Raw genomic sequence first — 19558 nt, 5'->3', positions numbered from 1 at the left:
GGGTGGGAGTGTCCTGATCCTCAGCCTCCAGGCGGGCTCTGGGCAGCAATAGGGGCCAGAGGGGAGCCTGGGGTAGGAGGTCCGACCTGATTCTGGCCCCTGGAAATGGTCTGGCTGCTGAGTTGTATCAGAGGAAGGTGCCAGATCCCCCATGGAGGGAAGAGAACTGGAGAGATGCTTTCTGGTTAAGTGAGGCCGTAGGGGCGTGGGTGGTCCGTGTGCGTCCAGGAGTGAAGGCCGAGGCACACGGATGCTCAGAGCATCCCCGAACCCTCCCCAGGTGTCAGATTTCCTACCCGCACTCATAGTCTCTGTCAGTCTCTGTCTCTACCTCTGTCTCTCTCTCTCTCTCTCTCTGTCTCTGTCTCTATCTCTGTCTCTCTGACTCTCTGTCTCTCTCGGTCTCTGTCTCTCCCCTCATCGTCTCTCTTGCAGCATCTCTGAGAGAATGGCGGTAAGCAGATCTCCACTGAGTTCGTCGGCCAGCCTCAGGGAAGGTGTAGTTACTCCGCGACCCAGTGCCCGCGGCCCCCGTGCAGGGACTTTCTGCAAGCACCCCGGTCTCTGGCAGACTCTGTGTTGTGCTCCCTGAGAAAGATGGTCCACACTGGTGTTCTGTAAACCGCAGGCCGTCAGCATTGTTGGAAGCTCCATGTTCACAGGGGATGGGGAAATGCCACACAGAAGGATTGAGGTCATTGGTCCCAGTATTTCTCAGGCCTCAGGTGTCCTGCAGCGAGCCCGGGGAGTCTCCCAGGGATACAACGCGAGGGGTCCTCTGAACTGGGCCTCCTACAGCCCTCCCTGCTTAGGGCAATGCCCCCCTGCCTCTGCAGGAACAGCACTCTGTGGGGCTGGCGTGGAGCAGAGCCGTCTTCCGTGCACATTGCGGTCACCCAGATATACCACCTGGAGGAGAGGTGGCGGGCCAGGGGCTAAGTCAGATGCCTGCACAGGGCTGGGTACCAGACAGCATGACGGCAGCTGCTTCTGGTGGACCACACTTGACGCCTGGCCGGTGCACTGCCCTTTACATCACCAGACTCTAGCAGCACCTGGGAGCACCTGATAGTACCCAGCAGCACTCAGAAGTTCCTGGCCACACCTGGAAGTAGTCAGAAGCACCCAGAAGTAGCCAGCATCACCCAGAAGTTCCTGGGAGCACTTGGCAGTGCCCAGTAGCACCCAGCAGCATAGAGCAGCACCCAGCAGGACCCACCAGCACCCAGCAGTAGCCAGCAGCACCCAGCAACACCCAGAAGTTCCTGGCTGCACCTGGCAATACCCAGCAGTACCCAGCAGTACCCAGTAGCACCTAGCATCAACCAGCAGTACCCAGCAGCACTCATCAGCAACCAGCAGTATCCAGCAGCACCCAGCAACACCTGGAAGCACCCAACAGCTCCCAACAGTATCCAGCAGCACCCAGAAGTTCCTGGCTGCACCTGGCAATACCCAGCAGTACCCAGTTAGCACCCAGTAGAAACCAGCAGTACCTAGCAGCACCCAGAAGTTCCTGGCCACTCCTGGCAGTACTCAGCAGTACCCAGGAGCACCCAACAGTACCCAGCAGCACCAGAAGTTCCTGGCCACACCTGGCAGTACCCAGCAGTATCCAGCAGCACCCAGCAGCACCCAGAAATACCCAGAAGCTCCTGGCCACACCTGGCAGTACCCAGCAACACCCAGCAGTACCCAGCAACACCCATAGCACCCAGAAGCTCCTAGCTGCACATGGCAGTACCCAGCAGTACCCAGGAACACCCAACAGTAACCAGTACCACCCAGAAGTTCCTGGCCACACCTAGCAGTACCTAGCATTATCTAGCAGCACCCAGAAGCACCAGCTCCCCATGGTTAGTTAGCCAGTGGTAACTGGTCTATACATTTCTACTCTTTTCCTCAGGTAGGAGGGAGGGAGGCCCTGGACCAGCCCAGCCATGGGGCCTTCAGGGGTACAGGTTTTCCCAGTGTGGTGTTTGTAGGTATTCATGGCGACTCATCCAGTATGTGTCCTCCTCTGCTGCTTTATTCTGTGCATAGACTGCTGCCCTGTTGTGTAATGTGCCTTAGGAACACACAAACCCAAAATCGGTATCTTCAGTGTGAGCTGGGCTCTTGACTATGCCTGGCTTAAGAGTTTGTGACACAGTGAGACAGAGATCCACTTCTAACTCCATTTATTGCTTACAAAACCGCGGAGGTACACATGGAAGGATGCACGAATGGGCTGCACTTAGGGAATCATGCATTCAATTTCAATCCCATCCACTAATTATGCAAAAGTTTTGTTTACAATTTTTGCCTAGTCAATGTCCATCTTCCCTGATGTTAACCATTTTCCCCTGCAAAGCGGGAGGAGTTGTATTCCAAAATTTTTTAACCACTGTACTTAAAGCTCACTAGATTGTGTCATTTGGAAGATTTTCAAATGGGTTATAAGGAAGGTTAAAAAATTCTGTCCTTAAAAGTTATAAGATTTTTTGTAGATGACAAATATTGTTTAAAGTCACAAGATTATGTAACAGTGAAAAAATGTACAAACATAAGTGTTCAAAATACAGTCTCCATAGAATCGTTTTCTTAGAAGAAGGAGGATGAGGAGAAGGAATAGGGGGAGGAGAAGGAAGAGGGTGAACAGTGGAGGAGGAGGGTGGGGGAGGAGGAAGGTGGAAGAGGGAGGAGGAGGGGAAAGAGGAGGGAGGAGGTGGAGAAAGTGGAGGAGGAGGGTGGAGGAGAAGGAGGAGGATAGAAGAAAAGGAGAAGGAAGAAGAGGAGAAGGAAAAGAAGTTTTAGAAGTAGCTTTCTCTTCCTTTATTAAAATGTCAACTTTGCCTTAAAGGGCAGACTGTGTTTAGTTTTCCAAAAAATATCTGCAGATAACATATCGTTGCTGGCCACTGGTCATCTAGGAAAGGTCAGCAGACAGAGAACACTTGAATTTTATGTCAAGTCATCCCAGTGGTGGAGAAGACTAGGATGGTGTTCAGGGCACTGAGCCCTGAACCGGCCCCTCTACCCTCCCAGACCCTCTGTAGAGTCCAGTGACTTCGGAGGCCCAGCTGGGTGGACACGCTCACTCCTGCGAGCTGGGGGTCAGCACTAGCAGAGTCAGAACCTAGGGGGTAAACTGAGGACCTGTGGGAAGCTGGCCCGAGGAGTCTGTGAAGCCCATGTAGCCACTTCCAGGGGCGGCTGAAAGGTCTTCCTCACCACTTGATGTGAGGAGGGTAGAGAGACTTCCTCCAGGGGTCAGGAGGGCTGAGGGCCATGGGAGGGAGTCTCTGCTTTTCCCACTTGCTGGATAATAAAGCTGTTCTAGTAGCAGACCTGAGCCCCACACTTCTGACAAACAGAAAGGAATGAACTGCCCCCATGGGAGGGGGTGTGGTGGGGACGTCCTATTTGGAGGAGGACAACAGAGTGAACCACTCACAATATGGCAAGTGAAATAGCAGGGAAGAGCCAGACAAACCTGAACTAAAGTTTCTTAGGGCATGTAAGAAGACCGAAATTCCAGTTCTGGAAGGAATTCCAGATGCTTATAAACATGACTCAGCATGAAAACACCCTAACTAGGCTGACTAGGGAAGAGACCACGAGGTAGACCCCGGTTCATGTCCCTGGAAGAGGAAGGACCACGGGTGTCTCCATAGATACAGCAGGAACGTGAAGAATGGGCAGTGCCACAGGCGAGCACAGGACTTGGAAGATAGTGGAATCTAGTGTGAGAATAACACCAGCAAGAAGAGTAACAGATGGAGGGAAGGGAGTAATTAAATACTAGAAGAAAACTCCCCTGAGCCGAGGGCAGTCTGGAGACCACACTTGGAGTTCAAGGTTTGACAGTTGAGGAAAGACACAGTCCACGCTGCATCCCAGCAAAGACCATGGGCTCTGCAGACACACTGTTACTCCATTTGTGTGAAATTTCTAGAAGCAGCTAGCCTAGTCTAGAGAGAGAGAAGCCAGATCTGTCGTTGTCAGGCCGGGAGAAGGATGAGATTACAGCAGGAATTTCAACGAATACGGGATGTGTAGATTCGTCAAAGCCCGCTGGAATCAATGATTTAAATGGGTCCACTGTATTGTATACAAACTTTAAATAAAGTTGAGTAAATGATTGCAAACTCCAATTTCTCTGTAAAAAGGAAAGATAATCCAACAAATTTCCAGTATTACCTAAAAAGCAAAACAATTGGAACAGCACCAGACTTCGTATCCACAATATAGGCTCTGAAAAATAGGGCAGGACCGTCTACCCAGGAGCCTGTTCCCAGCGATGCTGTTATCTTGCTGTCAGAGTGGACGATACTTAGAGATATTAAACATCTCACAGAGTTGATCGCCAAACTACTTCATCTGGGAAATAAGCTCCCATTGATGGAAGGAGTATTCGATGTGTCTTCTGTTCCTTGCCGCTGAAAGCATTCTGAATGGATACAATTATGGATACGGACGTTCTTAGAAAACTAGGAATAGATGGGTTCTTCCTTAATCAGGGAGAGAAACTCTACATCATGCCAACAAACCATATCATATTTAGTATGTGGGAATTACTCGGAGTTTTCCGTAAAAGTCAGGAATAGGACGTGGACACCCATGCCTGCTCATGGATGGATTCCAGAGGCTCAGCCAATGTAAGACAAGAAAAACAAACCAGTGTTAGCAGTAAGCACCATCACTGTCAGATGGTGATTTCATTGTCCAAAGGAAATCCGAAAAAATCATCAAAAATTTACTGTAATCAATGAGACAATTTAGTATGCCCCATATTAAACACGTAAAAACATTTGCTTTCTTGATATCGGGACCAGTATTTTGTAATATACAGTGAAAAGTTATATTGGCAACGGTAACAAAAATATTTTAAATTTAGGAATTCATCCCATTGGAAAGATAAAGATCCTAAAAGTAGAAAACCACAGCATTTTTTATGAAGGATATAAAGTAAAAAATTTAATAAGTGAAAAAACAGATCATGTTCTTAGATGTGAAAACTGTTTATTTTAAAGGTGCAAAATGCCTCCAATCCTCTTGATTTATATGTTTAATTAAATTTCACTAAAGTCTCATAGAACTCCTTTTTTATAAATAGGAAACCCTATAAAATACTCTGAATGCTTCCCCAACACCCACTGAAATGAGAAATTGAAAAGAGGAGCCACATTTTTTTTTCCCAAAAGCTTAGATAATTAGGGAATAGAAATTTGAGATCTATATATTGAAATCTATTACGAAACTATCATACTTAAAACCGGGTGAGGCTAGTGCCCAGTTAGTGGGAGGTCTTTCTGGAATGCCCAAGAATGTCCAAAAACTGGTCATAGCATGCCTCAACATAGTATAGGATACAGTCACGAGCAAAGAAAAGCTGGCATGTTTCACAGATGGTACACAAAACTTAAAATGATGGGAAGAAAATGCGTGTGAATATTTGTCCGACATCGAGGTAGAAAAAGCTCTCCAAGATTTTCTCTAAAGGAAGATAGTACTCTATCTGATTATATAAAAATGAACTAAAATCTCTTACGCCCAACAGAACTAAAGCTGGCAAAGCTAAAAACTGGCATGATTTGCAAAATCAGTGATAAAGGGGAATTAGGTTCAATCTATCTTTGGCTTAAAAACTGATAAAGAAACGTACTTCCCTAGGAAGTGACAACATGAACACCTGTGGCGAAGCCCAGGGCCCGGGGCCCAGCCTAGAGCCTCACGTTCCTCCCCCACCCATGGCCGCCCTGTGAGGGGACAGGAGGATGAGCCCCTGGGATAGAGGAGGGGGCCAAGGCGGCTGCCCCAGCCCCACTACAGGAAGGAGGGGGTGAACCCGAGATGGCACGATTTCCGGCATGTCAGTCTGCCCCGGACAGCAAGGGGTTCAGAGACAGAGAAACGTAAAAACCCCATGAAATCTTGGAAACTGTTCATGCACTCACAGAAACCAAGGGAAAAGCCTGGACGTCCCTTGGCTCCTCTGAAGCTGGCCCCGTCTTGGGGAAGCACCACACCCGGGACTGCGGCCCAGGCTGGTCTGAGTCTTCCTTGTCCTCACTGCAGGGCCCAAGGAGAGGTTGGTTGGCGGCCCACGGAGCGTGTTTGCTGCCCAGGGTGAGATCTAGGAGACATCCTGGGACCAAGGGTGTGCAAGGCTGGGCACCCACACAACGGGCTGGTCTCCCTAAGATGTGGAGGCCAAGGCGTCAGGTCCCTTCCTTCAGTATCAGTGGCCCCCCTTCAGCCTGGCGGGTTCTTGGTCCAGCTGCTCCTGCTGCTGCCTGGAGCGTCACTGATGGGTGTCCCCAGATGACCGCTCCGAGCAAAGGCCACCCAGGTCTTGTAGGTCCTCTGCTCAGTGACCCGCCCAGACCCAGGGACACCCTGCCAGGGCTCTTGCCGGCCTTGGCGGACATAAGGCATAATGTGGCCTTTGAAAGCACCATGAGCAATCGTGGCTCATCTTGAAAATGTAAAGAGCAAATACACGTTGTTCACAGAGACAAGGAAGTATCAGCGTGTTCCCATCCCACCCTAATATGACGGACCAGCGGTCCTCTCCAGGGCAGATGGATATGTTGGGTGGAAAAGAGGATTGTGACACCTGAAACCCAGAAGGGAGGGAGGTGGTGAGGGCGGAGACCGTCATGGGCTGGAGGGAGGAAGGTTGGTGGTTCTATAACTAGAGGGGGGTCTCCGGTGGCCCAGGGCTTGCATCTCCCTTATATGTAAGAAATCCTTCAGAATGGGCCGTTTCCACCCAGAGCACCTGTTTACTGACTCAGTGATTAACAGAGCACCATGGTCATGATACTTCCCCAACTGGAGTGTGTTGGCAGCTCTGCCCTGTTTCTCCAGTGCATTTATCCTGGACTTCTGGAGCAGTAGAAGCCCATCTGGAAACCATTCAAGGCAGAAGTCGGCCCTCAGCACACCCTGTGGAGAAGCGTCCCTACCCCCTTCGCCATCATCACCACCATCAGACAACCAGCCCCCCTACCGTGAGCGAGTTGCGGGACAGAAAGAGAGGCAAGGGGGACGTCCGTTCATCCTCGGTGTAGGTTTTACTTAGTCCCGGGCCTGTTGGGGTTGGTTTTTACCTTTCCTGGTCAGGAGGCCTCTGCCGCAACCATGTTACACCAGATCATCGGTCAGGCCAAGAAGCATCTGAACTTGATCCCCCTCTTCGTATTTATTGGGGCAGGAGGTACAGGAGCAGCACTATATGTCTTGCCCCTGGCATTGTTCAATCCAGATGTCAGTTGGGATAGGAAGAATAACCCAGAACCCTGGAACAAACTGGGTCCCAATGATCAGTACAAGTTCTACTCAGTGAATGTAGATTACAGCAAACTGAAGAAAGAAGGTCCAGACTTCTAAATGAAATGTTTCACTATAAAGCTGCTTAAAATGAAGGTCTTTCAGAAGCCATCCCCACAATTTACCACTTATCCAGGAAATATTTCCCCTCTAAATTCACGAAATCATGTTGGTGTATTGTGTTGGGGTTTACACTGAATAATAAATACCTGAAACTTGAAAAAAAAAAAAAAAGAAAGAAAGAAAGAAAGAGAGGCAAGGGACCAGGAGAAAATACCAGAGGAGAGAGACGGACCTCTCTGCTCTCGGTGGTCTGCCATCCCTCGGGGCCAGACACACACATGAAGAGGCCAGTCCCCACGAAGCCAGCACCCCTCCCCCACCAATGAACAAAGAGAGTGACTGGGAAATTCTACAGGTTCAGAACAGGCTCTGAGTGACTTATTTATTCAAGAAATAATTGTCGAAGCCCACTGCCACAGCTGCCAGTTGTCCCCACACTTCGTAGAAATGGAATCCTTTCTAGCTGCGTGCGTGGCTAGAAGGAAGCCACACTCCAGCCCCTGAGCAGCCCATGGGACCGCGTGACCAGGGCTGGCCCGTGGGGTGGCCATGTTACTTCTGAGAGGTGTCCTGGAGAGACATGGCTATGCTGCTCTAGTTCAGCTCTTCCCCATCCCACTGTCTGCCCCTGGGACACGCCAGCTGAACTTGGATTCCGCCTTAGCCCACGAGGGCTGCCCGGCCACATGGATCCGAGGGAAGAAGGAGCCTGGGTCATGGAGGACCATGTGGAGCCAAGCCGCCCAAACAGCCAGGACTGCCTGCCCCCCCACCCCGGAGTGCTCTCTCAAGAGGCCAAACCGGGTGTGGTTGAACCCCTACTAATTTGGGGGTCTCTGTTACTTGCAGCCAAACCTCATCTTAATGGCTATAAGCACCTACTGTGCATCAGAACCCCCTGGGAGCTGCGGGGCTGTCAGAATGATCAGGTCAGAGGTTGCTCCTGCACTCGGGGAGTTTGCAGTATAGTGGGAGAGAGAGAAAAGCCCAGGTCACAAACACACACGCTCATTAACAAATGCTGGTAGATTCGGCCAAGTAAGGAAATAGCCAAGCTAGACGGGGAGGAGCAGCTCGGGAAGACTTCCTGGAGGAGGTCGGTTTTAGGAAAACCAGGAAGAGGAGAACAGGGCTTTTGTTGTGAGAACTTGTCTCTTATTATGAATCTTGGTCAAAATTCAGAAACTGGAGAGGGCAGGCCCATGGTGGGCTTTTTTGAAGGGATGAGCCCCTACCCCGTGGCGGGGAAGGCAGGTTCTCTGAAGTCTGGGCTGAGGGTCCTGGCCATGGTTCTCAGTTGAGTCTCTGCCCCTGCCCTTATTGTTGGCTTTGGTCAGGGTGTGTCCAGCCGAGGGAACACCCATTCACTGGCGTACCCAGTGACGCAATTGCTCGTGATGAAAAGGCACCTTCCTGGGCCCCTTCTGGGAGAGGCCGGTTTCCTGAGAGAGGACGTGAGAGGGTCAGTGTGGACACGTCAGAGCACAGAAGGGTCAGAGCACCAATGGCTCAGAGCCCGAACAAAGGACTTGCAGACAGTCAGGTTTCGGGGCCTCTCGGGTCTGGTCCAAGCGGCCGTGGGCAGAGACCCAGGCTGTCTGGCCGAGGAGCCCCCTCCTGCGGGGCAGCTGGTGCCCTGGGCTCCGGGAGGACCGCAGCCGCTCCCCAAGAGGAAGCTCTCTTACCGAGCCCTCTTCTGGTGCTTCCTCGGGAACTACTGTACGGAAGATTAATCTCTTTTCCAAATGAGAAGCCTTCAGCTCCGGAGGTCACTCATCGCAGACAGCAAGCTCCTCTCTTCCTGGCGAATGTCCTCAAAGCCCGAAGCCCTTCCTCCGGCGCGTGCCCTCAGCTGAAGTTGTTTCCTGCGCGAGCCAGCTTAGAAGCCAGTTAAAACGGGAGTGACAAGGGTGGTCGTGTTTGCCCTCCGCTCTCTGGAGCCATTCCTACTTCCACGATGACCCTCTTTCTGCCGTCGCCTGCGGATTTTGAGAAGCTTTAACCTCCCGTGTGACTTTCCTACGTGCGCACCACCAGTGACCACAAGCTGGGCTGCTTGAGACAACTGGAATGGACGCTCCCACGGGTCCGGAGTCTGGAAGTCCAATGATGTGCTGTTGCAAAGCAGAGTTCTTCTGGAAGCTCGGGGGAGAATCCACTCCCGGTTTCTGTGGCCCGCGCGGGCTGCTGGCAATCCTCGGCAATCGCGGCCTGCAGACCCAGCCTCCACTCTGTCTCTTTGCACGGCTGCCTGCCCGCATCTCTGTGTCTTCTCCCCTTCTCTTCTGTTCTAAGGATGCTCTCTGTAGGATTGACAGCCCACCTTAATCTGGAAGGATTTCTTCCCAAGATCTGCATCTCAACTCTATCTACAAAGTCTCTGCCAAAGGCCCAACTAAGGTCAGGTTGCGATGTTCCTGGTGGACACCACTGACCCCACTAGATCTTGTACCTTTTGGATAAATGCACTCAAGGACAGAAGCGCACAGCCTTGCCAGGCGCCCCCTAGTGAGTTTGTGAGGAAACTGCATGATTCCGGAAGGGGTGACACCTCATTGATCCAGCATTGCTGTCCCCATGAATTTTCCAGATCACTGACGCTTCCCTCTTTAACAGACAAACTTACAAAAAACAATAACAACAACAACAACAACAACAACAACAACAACAACAACAACAAAAAACACTTCTGTGATGATAAGCATTCTAACGTACAGAAACGCCCTCCCCCGACTTACTAAGCAAAATACAATTTAAACAACAGTCACTGTTTTGTGATGTTTTGGGTAACTCCAAGCCTTCACTGTGAGCTGCAGTGTGGTGATGGTTCAGGGCCGACCCAGTGGGAGAGACGGTGGCCGCTGGCACGGTTGGCCCCATGTTTCTCAGTTTCTGGGGCTGTGGGTGGTGACTATCAGATCTCCCTCTGCTTCCCTGAGGAAGCAGCTCATTCCTTCATTGACTAGCTCTTGAGGATTGTGTGATGGGATAATTTGGGAAAGAATATTAATCTTTACTGTGCTTTCCGAATTTCTCTTCCTCATCCAATTTCAAGCAAGTCACCTGGATCTTTGTAATATGTTTATTTATTTATTTATTTATTTTGCCTCCGGGATCATTTTATCCCCAGGCAGGAAGCCAAAGCAGCTTGTAGCCAAAGGCCCTTTCTGTTTTTTGTAAAAACCTAAACCCATTTCATAAAACCCTAAAGCCAGGGACTGAGGAGGAAGGAAGAGTGATTCCCTGGGACGGTGAAGAGGGGACTGGTGGTCCCAGAGGTCCAGGATCGGCGCAGAGCCCCGCAGCGGAGTCCAGGAGGGAGAGAGCTCAGAAGGTGACCATGCTGAGTTCCCGAATACTGACCCAGGCACCGCGGTTCTTGTCTTTGGTAAGGATTCCTGAACACCAAGAATGGCACAGGGATAGCAGTGAACCTGAAGGCCAAGGAAGGATGCGGGGAGCGGCCCCAGTGGGGGTCACAGCTCAAGGCCCTTCAAGCTCTTCTGGGCACCTCGGAAACTTTTTGATTCCTCGGTGCCTCTGGAGGGGAGGGGACTGCATTTTCCACCAGCCCCCCCAGGGTGGGGCTCACAGTTGGATTTAAACTGATTTAAGGAAGGAACTGATTTTTTTTTTTGATTCTTTAAACTGATTAAAGAAAGGAACCTTCTGGGTTTCTAGATAATATACCATTCATCGCAGTTTCCTGCTTTGAGGCCTCTTCTCTGGTCCAGGTGCATAGCAAACAATCAATAAAACATATTGTCAGAAGTCGAGGTCAAAACAGCACAAACATCACGGAGACAGACAACACTGAGTGGGGTGTAAGCTGGGCTCCGGGTCCCGAATCAACGGGGTGGGAATGGTGGCTGAGAGCGCTGATGGGGACCCCACCCAGAAGGGGAAGTAGAAAGTTCCAGTTGGAAGCTTCCCAGGGCTTCAACTTCAAGAGAGTTGAGGACCCGGGAAGATGTAGGGAGAAGCCCCCCATCAAGGACCCGGCTAAACACTACCTGCTCAGTGACTGGAACGTGCCCGGGGCTCTATGGGACCAGAGCTCAGAGATCCGGCTGGAGGAAGGGTCCATGGGGGCAGACAGGCAGACAGGATGGGCAGCGGTGTGGACGAGGAGAGAAGGAGGAAATGTGGAGAGAGAAGGGGCAGAGAGGAGAGAGAGACACACACACACAAAACCATCTTCTACCCAAAACGAATCTAGAAATCTAAACACACAAATCTGTTGGGGTAGCTAACACCAGAAAAACAGCATATAGCTCAATACCATAAAACCCACATAGCCATTCCCTGTTAAATGAAAACAAGACGCCACCTTAAGATAAGGTTTTAGCATCTCAAACAGAAAAGGCAAGTAAGAGCCTAAGAAGAGCACGAAGCTCTAAGCAGAAATTGGTAGGAGAAACATCAGAACGGATAGAAACGGAAGCATCTGAGTCCAAATCTGGAAAAAACAGTCCCAGAAGCGGGAAAGGAGCCGAGAGACAGTAGGTGAATTAGAAGGTGGGTGTAAGGAACTCACCAAGGACAGAGGCTGGCAAGGAAGCCACGGCCACCACGGGGGCTGCGAGGGGCTGGGGGATGGTGGCAGGTGGAGCCGCCAAGGGGGAGGTTCCTTGGCAAGAGTCGGATTCGTAGTCAGCAACGACAACAAGCCGGTGGCAAAATACACCACATGTCTCTCCTGATTCAGGAAGCGGAGGCACATACCTTAGACCTCGTTGGAGACCATCTGGTTAGGGAGGTAGGCTGACATCGCAGCTTAGCCACGCGAGAACAGAAGCGGAACCCGCACCCTCCACAGTGGCCCAGGGAAAGGAAGGGTTCCAACAACAGTCTCTTGCTGGGGGAAGGCCAAAAATGTAGGAGGAAACAAAGGAAAACCAGGGTCAATGAAGGGTCACATCAGAGAGCAGAAACCGCTTCAGTTATGCTAGTATCGCCGCAAATACAAAGGGATTAAACGCACGTGTGAAAACCGGAAGTGATAAGTTAAGCCTCCAACCCCAAACCCAGCTGCGGCTTGCAAAGATGCACGTGAAACACGTGGCTGGGGCAGGCTGGGGAGAGAGCGAACACAAGGGTCAGAGCAAATGAGGATGAAGGAGGCGACATATTGATGGGGAGCCCTTCCTGGGGCTGAGGGGACAGTCGAGCCCAGTCCCAGGATGGGGACCCAGGCCAGCAGAGGGGTCCCTACCTGGGACAGCGCTATGGAGAGGCAGCTGGGAACGGCCGCTGGCCCCCAAGGTCCCGCATCGCTTTGCCTGCATCTCACGGGCCAGAGTGCATTTAGGGCAGAGCCCCAGGCCGGTGGAGGGGGTGCATAATGTCCCCTTGGGGAGGGGAAGCCAATCACTGTGACCAGCAACAGAAGGGCGGGTCGCCGAGAAGGCTGACCGGCCAAAGCATGCGTAGTCGGAAAACGAGTGTTTCTTGCGTAAATGCTTAGTGCAGGCTTGGCACGTTCTGGAGGCTTGTCCCCTCCTTCTGTTCCCACCACTGACCGTTGGAGGTCACCGTCAGGGGTGTACTCTCTTCATTTCTTTCTGGGTGTCCACATCATCCAAAGCTGCCTCCCGAGGGTGTTGACCGTGTGACCAAATCACACTGGCCATAGCCACCTGGACCAGGGACAACAAGTCAACCCAAGGCCATCCCTGGTAGACTCCCTGATGACCTCTGACCTGGCCTGGCCCCTGAGCTCTGCTTAGCAGGGACATTCCAGAATGGATGACAACGAAGAGACGTTCGAGTCCTTTCTATGGGGTACTAAGATGTCAAGACACAATGGGCAGCCGGAAGGGGGGCGGATGCCCACAGACAGATGGAAGCCGCGTGCTGAGACCAAAGGCCAGGGGAGAAGGTCAACCTGCACTGGCCAGGGCCTGGAAAAGGGAGTCTCCTGGAGCAGGTGTCCAGTCCTCTGGGAGGCTGCTCTGAGCTGGACCCCATATCCCCTCTCCCCACCTAGTGAGCCTCCAGCATTAACCCTTGTTAACTCAGAAACCCAAGGGTGTCTTTGTTCCCGGAGACAGGAAACAGGAACAGTAGCCTTAATGTGACAGTTAACGCAGCAGCCCGGGGATCTCAGGGCAGAGCTGGTACTCTCACGGAGCACAGGGGCATGACAAGTTCCTCTCCAGGTCGTAGTCGTATTCCAGATGTGGGAATTGCTGCAAGTCTGAGCCCCAAACCAGAAGAGCCCGGGGCTTGGAGCCAGAGAGCTTGGTTTATTCTTGGCTCCTCCAGCTTTTACCCATGACCTTGATCAAGATGTAAGCTGTCCGACTTTGTTTTCTTCCCCAGGGAGGGCGTCTTTGTGCCGGCTTGGAGAGCTCACGCACAGACACGTGTCCCAGAGACCCATGTCCTGCGGAGCAGACTTCTCCATCAGGAAGCCGTGTGTGCTCAGACCCTGCTCAGAGCCTGCTGGGTCCACGCTCGGGCTGCCAAAGAGCATTTCGTTTCTCTCTTCTTAGTGCAGGAGGCCTTCCTCCGTTGTGGCTCCACTTCCCAGAACGTGCCGACAGCCCCGGGGAGAGATTATTTTCGCCCCCACATTTGAACCATGACTACACTTAAAAGACATGTAGCGCTTAGATAATCCAATATTTAAAGGTACCTGCTTAAAAAACATAAATCCAAACCTTTACCAACTGTGGCTGGGCCCCAGAGAGGGTTTTAGCGATGAGTTGTGCCTTCTTCGGCGGGGAACATGTAGACCTATGAAGAAGTGGGGTCCTTTGAGGGGACACGCCCCCAGCCATCAGCACTGCAGAGGTCTGGTCTCCAGAGCTGAGTGGGTGGCTGGGTCTGGATCTGGTGGACTTAAAGGCCCCGGCCCGCTTGGGCGTCCTGCACACAGATAGGACCTGGGTGCTCTGGCCTCCTCCCTTGACTTTTACTCAGCTGACCTTCCTTCCTGGGGTCCTGCCTTCACGGGAGGCTTTGCCGTTGACGTACTCGAAGTTTACGAGACGTCTGAAGCCGTTGGTGGCAATGCATGGGGAGTCGCTGCTGGCCCAGCCTCAGGAGCCATGGTGACAGGCCACACTGCAGGGTGGGTGGGGCGCCACAGTCCTCGTAAAGGGCCCTCCCGCCCTATTAAACAGGCTGTTGTTTTCCTAAGTCTCCGGCCCTCCATTAATTACTCTTACTTTGCTGTTCTGCAGCCAAGAGCAATAGTTCTGGGTCCAGGGTGGGATGAAAAGTTTTAATCTTTTCGGTGTTACCGGAGAATGGGAAAGGCTCTCAGTGTGGACGAGGAAAACGCCTTCCCCTGCCCCATCCTTCCCTTCCCACGACCGAGAGGGCCGGTCGCGACGGTCACCATGCCCCGCTGTGGGCCAGCCCTAACCACGGGTCCCTGGCAGAGAGGCAGGCCAAGATCTCAAGGTTGGAGGAGAAAAGGTAATGTTTTAAAGAATGTTCAAGCTTTCTGACTGTTGATTTTAGGTCGTACGAAGGTCAAGTAAGCCCTTTCCAAAACAATAAAAATGTTATGAAATCCCTGTGCTGCACACACCGACCACAACAGCCAGCTTGGAGGGTGGGCCTCGGATGATGTTTTGTGAGTTCAGAAAGTTTTACTATTAAATGTCGGGGAGCTGAGCGCCCCTGGGCCCCAGCGAGCCTGCCAAGAGGCTGGTACCATTTTTACAAGGCGGCCTGCAGGGAGAGGAGGACCAGCGCCCCAGGAAGAAGCTGTCCCCAAACTTGATTAAAACCCTCTGTGGCTGAGAACCGGCCAGCCAGGAACCTGCCCAATGATGTATTCAGATGGTGCCTATCACAGTACTGAAGCAGGCACTGAGCCTCCCGAGGCCACTCTCTGACCCTGAGGATCTGCAGAGAAGGGGATACACAGGCTCAGGACAGGGGACAGCTTTCCCAGAAGTGAGAAAACCGGGAGCATTCCCTGTGTTCCCAGGAACCCAGACTGCCTGCCTCTCCCGTATGTGAACACACAGTCCCCTGGGGGCAGACCTCACCGACATTCAAACCCCTGCTGATCTCTGGAGAGGCTGGTATTGGTCGGCCAGGCAGGACCCTGCTGGGCTCCTCTCCTCAGGCTTTCAGGGAGGGACCCCAGATCTCTGCTCAGGAGCCATGTGTTATCTGTGGCCTGGTGGGATTGGGGGCGGGGAAGCAGGTGTCTGGCATTTCAGAGTCTGGCTCCAGGGTGAGCTCCATCACTAACGGGGCTGCTGTCTTGACCTTGGGCAGACCCCTACTCACAGGTCCCACCTCACACTCATGCTTCTTCCCGGGGCTTGTGAAGACTTGTTGAGTTCAGGGATGGGAAGCTCTAGACAGACACTCAGGGTACTCCCGAGCAATGGAAGGAGTGGAGATCTGCAGGGTCTCCCTAAAGCTAGCAGCACCCATATGCCTCCCTGTGGCTGCAGAGAGCTGGGCGGGACCACCTGGCTTGTGCCCACCACTGAGATGTTGTGAATAATGCTATGGCAAGGGTGTGTCCTTTGTCTCTTATGACAAGGACATTCTGAAGAGTACAGGTCAGTTGTTTCAAAGAACATCCTTCCACTTGAGTTTGTCAGAAGGTTTCTTTATGATCCAACGTATGTTTTGCATTTGGGGCAAAAATGTGGCACAACTCATGTGTTCCCCGTGAGCTCACTTCACAAAGCACAGAAAACCCCTTTGCCCAATGCTGGTGATGTGTTTTGATCTCTTGGCTAGGAGGTGTTTTCAGACTTCTCCACCCTAAAAATACTCTTCCCTTTGGTAGTTAAGAAATAGTCTGTGGGGGGTACATTGAAACCATGGAAATAAACTATTTCCTAATACACTTGGACTTGTTCGTTTAACATCATTGGTGAGTCCTGCAAGAATCGTTCGTTATGCTGTTGGTTGCAAAATTACAATTTCCTAACTCTTGTCATTCCTTCCACATTTGTTATTTGATATTTTACTGTAAAGAAGAAACTTCCCTTCTCCTGTTTGCTTTCCAACACCAGTACGAAACACTCTCTTGAAAAAGTATGATGTGTTCTAGTCCCTTGTCTTCATGATTTATTTTTATGCTCAGATTATCTCAGGTTTGACCAGAGGCAGCCCCTCCCTTCCAATATGCTTTCCTCCTGTTTTGAGCACTTTCTAACTTGCTGGTGGAATAGGACATTTTAGGCTCATCTTTCTTGTTTCAGTCCTGGAATCAACTGTTTCCCCCAGGAAGCATGGTTTCTTTTAGTGGGAAATGGGTGGTGTTTAGGGACCACATCTGGCCACTAGTGGCTCACTGCTGATGGGCATCATTGTTCCCAGGTCCTTTAAGTGGATAGAGAAGATACCCCATAAATGGGAACACACACAACCACACACCTCTCATGTTGGTCCAACACCACCGAGTTCCTCCTTGCCTTCTGCTACTCCACATTTGTCTCTCCTTTCCCCCAAAACATCAGTGTAATTCCTCATGTGCTCAATCATAGAACACACACAAAATAGTTTTGCAATAGATGGACTAATGTTCAAGATTTATACCCAGCTAAAATATCTTTTTTCTCTTTAAACTGAGGTTATCCTCCAAAGTTACTTTAATAAGTTCTTTGTCTTCTATGTGGTTATTGTTCTGAGTATCTGTTGCTTTGTAACAGACCACCCAAAGCTTGAGGTTTAAAAAATTTTATTATTACCCCAGACAGTGCTGTGGGCTGATGGCACTCAGCTGAGTGATTCTTGCTCAAGATGTCTCCTATGGATGCACAGATACAGATGAGGCTGAAGTCATCCAAAGACTCAACAGGACTCTCTGTCCAAAATGACATTAATGACATTGCTGGGTGCATGGAGGCCCTCTACTGGCCTCTGTCTCTGGCAGAGTAGCCTTCCTCACATCAAAAGAACCTTCCTGATTCAAGACAGTAGACATATACATGCCACCTCTGGATAGGGGACATGTCAAGGACCATTGCAGAAGAGTTTGTGGCATAAGGGAGAAGGTTATCGTCATCTTTGGAAAATACAGTTTGCCACAGTTATGGAAGTCACTTGATGGCAGATGGGTTCATTTGTTTCTGTTTATATACAACTTTAGATATTTTCCTTCTTTCTTTGTTGACTTAATTTAATGCTTTGAATACGTAAAAAAATGTTAACATGATTTAAAAAGTCAAAAGCTAAGCAAAGGGACATAATCTACTCAGAGAAGTAGCAACCCCTCTTGGTCCCCCCACCAATGCCATTCTCACCTCTACCCACAAGCCCCCTTAGGAAATTGATTTCATGAGTTTCTTGCTTATCTTGGTTTGTTTTTGCAAAATAAATATACAACTTTTTTCTTATTTCCTTCCATTTCTTATACAAAAGTTAGCATACTATACTATTCATACTTTGGGTTTATTGTTTAATGTATGTTGACATTTACACCACGTGAGTCCATAACAGCCTTCCTCATTCTTTCTACAGCTGCATGCTACTCCATTGTTTATCCAAAACACCTCCTATGTGTGGGCATGTAGGTTGTTTCCAATATTTTGTAATTATAAAAGAAAACACCACCCACCCTGCAATTTTGTATAAATGTGTATGTGTATAGTTGGAGTATCTTCCCTGTAAATCCTTGCGATAGGGATTGCTGGGCCAAAAGACTAAATAGATACATAGTTTTGTTAGATATTGCCACATTCTCTTCCAGCAAGATGTGTGTTTGGGGGGTGACTGGGTAGCTCTCGGCTAAGTGTCCAACTCTTGGTTTCAGCACAGGGCATAATCTCAGGGTCCTGGGATAAAGCCCCATGTTGGACTCTGTGCTCATCAGGGAGTCTGCTTGAGATTCTCTCTCCCCCACCCCCCGCCTCTCCCCGCATTCACGGTCTCTCTCACTCTGTCTCTAAAATAAATAAATAAGTCTTAAGGAAAAAAAAAGAAAGATATATGTTTTGCACTCCCATCAACAATGTGCAAATGACTGGTTCCCCACAGTCTCATCCGTAATGTATATCATTAAGTTCTTCCCTTTTCTTCTTTGCCAATCTGACAGATGAGAAATGGTAACTGGTCTCATTTTAATGATGGTTCTAATTATTGTGAGTGAGGCTAAACATCTTTTCATATGATTCAGGGGCCATATATTTTATTTTGAATTTTCTAGTCATGTCTTTACCCATTGTTCCACCAGATTTGTGGATCTTTTTTCCCTTGGATTTTTCACAAGCTCTTTATATATCAAGGATATTAGTCCATTATCTGTGATAAATGTTGCAAATGTTTTCCCTTAGTTTGCCATTTATCTTTTCGACTTTTCTTCAATTGCTTCTGGATTTTTAGTGATGTCTTGAAAGCCTTTCCCTACCCACGGTTATAAAGGAAGACACATGGACTTTTTTCTAGGATGTTTAGATCTTTGCTGATTTCACTGCCTTTTTCTATCCCCTCCCCAACTCCCAGGAAAGAAGGAAATTTGAGAACACCTCCTCCCAGAACCCTCAGGAGATAGAAAAGGCCCTTGGAGATGTGTAAAGCAGTTCACACACCCAAAACCCACCCCTCCTCAGGGCCTGTGGCCTGGGCTTTGTGTGAGACATTACTACAGGCCTGTCCCTGGACTGATGGCTCCTTGTGGAGAAGCAGCAAGCTGGCAGGGAAAGTACTAGAATTGGCAAGAGCGTGCTAGATCAGGTGATGGTCCTGACACCCGGACGAAGGGTCTTCCAGAGTCCAGTGGGCTCTGCACCTGGGGGGGCTCCCGTGGGAACTAGCCAGCAGCTTCCAGCTCCTGGGGTGCCTCTCGGGCACACAGGCCCTGAACTTTCAGTCAAGGTGGCAGCAAATCGCCCTCGGTCTTTGGTTACTTTTAAATTTGACAGTTCTAGGATCTGCCTCTAATAGGAGCCGGTGCTCTGATTTCTTCTTGGAGCTTCTACAACTTGCCTGAGATCACAGTGGGGAGCCACAAAGGGCAGGAGGGGGCAGAGGACCTGAAACAGCTCTCCTGTTGGAAAGCGCATGCCACCGGGGATCCTGAGGGTCTATTGAGGCCCGTTGAGGCCTGAGGAGGGTCCAGGGCTGGACCATGGGCACAGTCCCGGGGAGAGCAGGCTCACCTCACTGCTTCTTGGGTTTTGCTTGATGACAGACCTCAGAGAGTTTCTGGAGCGGAGGAAAAGAGCATAATAAGCTTAATTTTGGAATTGTG

At 50.5% G+C, this 19558-nt stretch overlaps 1 pseudogene across 1 annotated transcript; it reads left to right on the top strand.

Annotated features, from left to right (window-relative positions):
* The first annotated feature begins 7039 nt into the window (after nt 1-7039).
* LOC111141303 lies at nt 7040-7567 on the top strand (annotated as a pseudogene). Its single transcript, XR_002640192.1, has one exon. The product of XR_002640192.1 is annotated as a cytochrome c oxidase subunit NDUFA4 pseudogene (transcript).
* Nucleotides 7568-19558: the final 11991 nt, after the last annotated feature.

The sequence above is a fragment of the Enhydra lutris genome, unplaced genomic scaffold, assembly GCF_002288905.1.
Source record: "Enhydra lutris kenyoni isolate GAN:26980312 unplaced genomic scaffold, ASM228890v2 scaffoldscaffold1, whole genome shotgun sequence".
Lineage (NCBI taxonomy): Eukaryota > Metazoa > Chordata > Mammalia > Carnivora > Mustelidae > Enhydra > Enhydra lutris.
The sequence above is the reverse complement of the archived record's forward strand: the minus strand, read 5'-3'. Positions and strand labels throughout refer to the sequence as shown.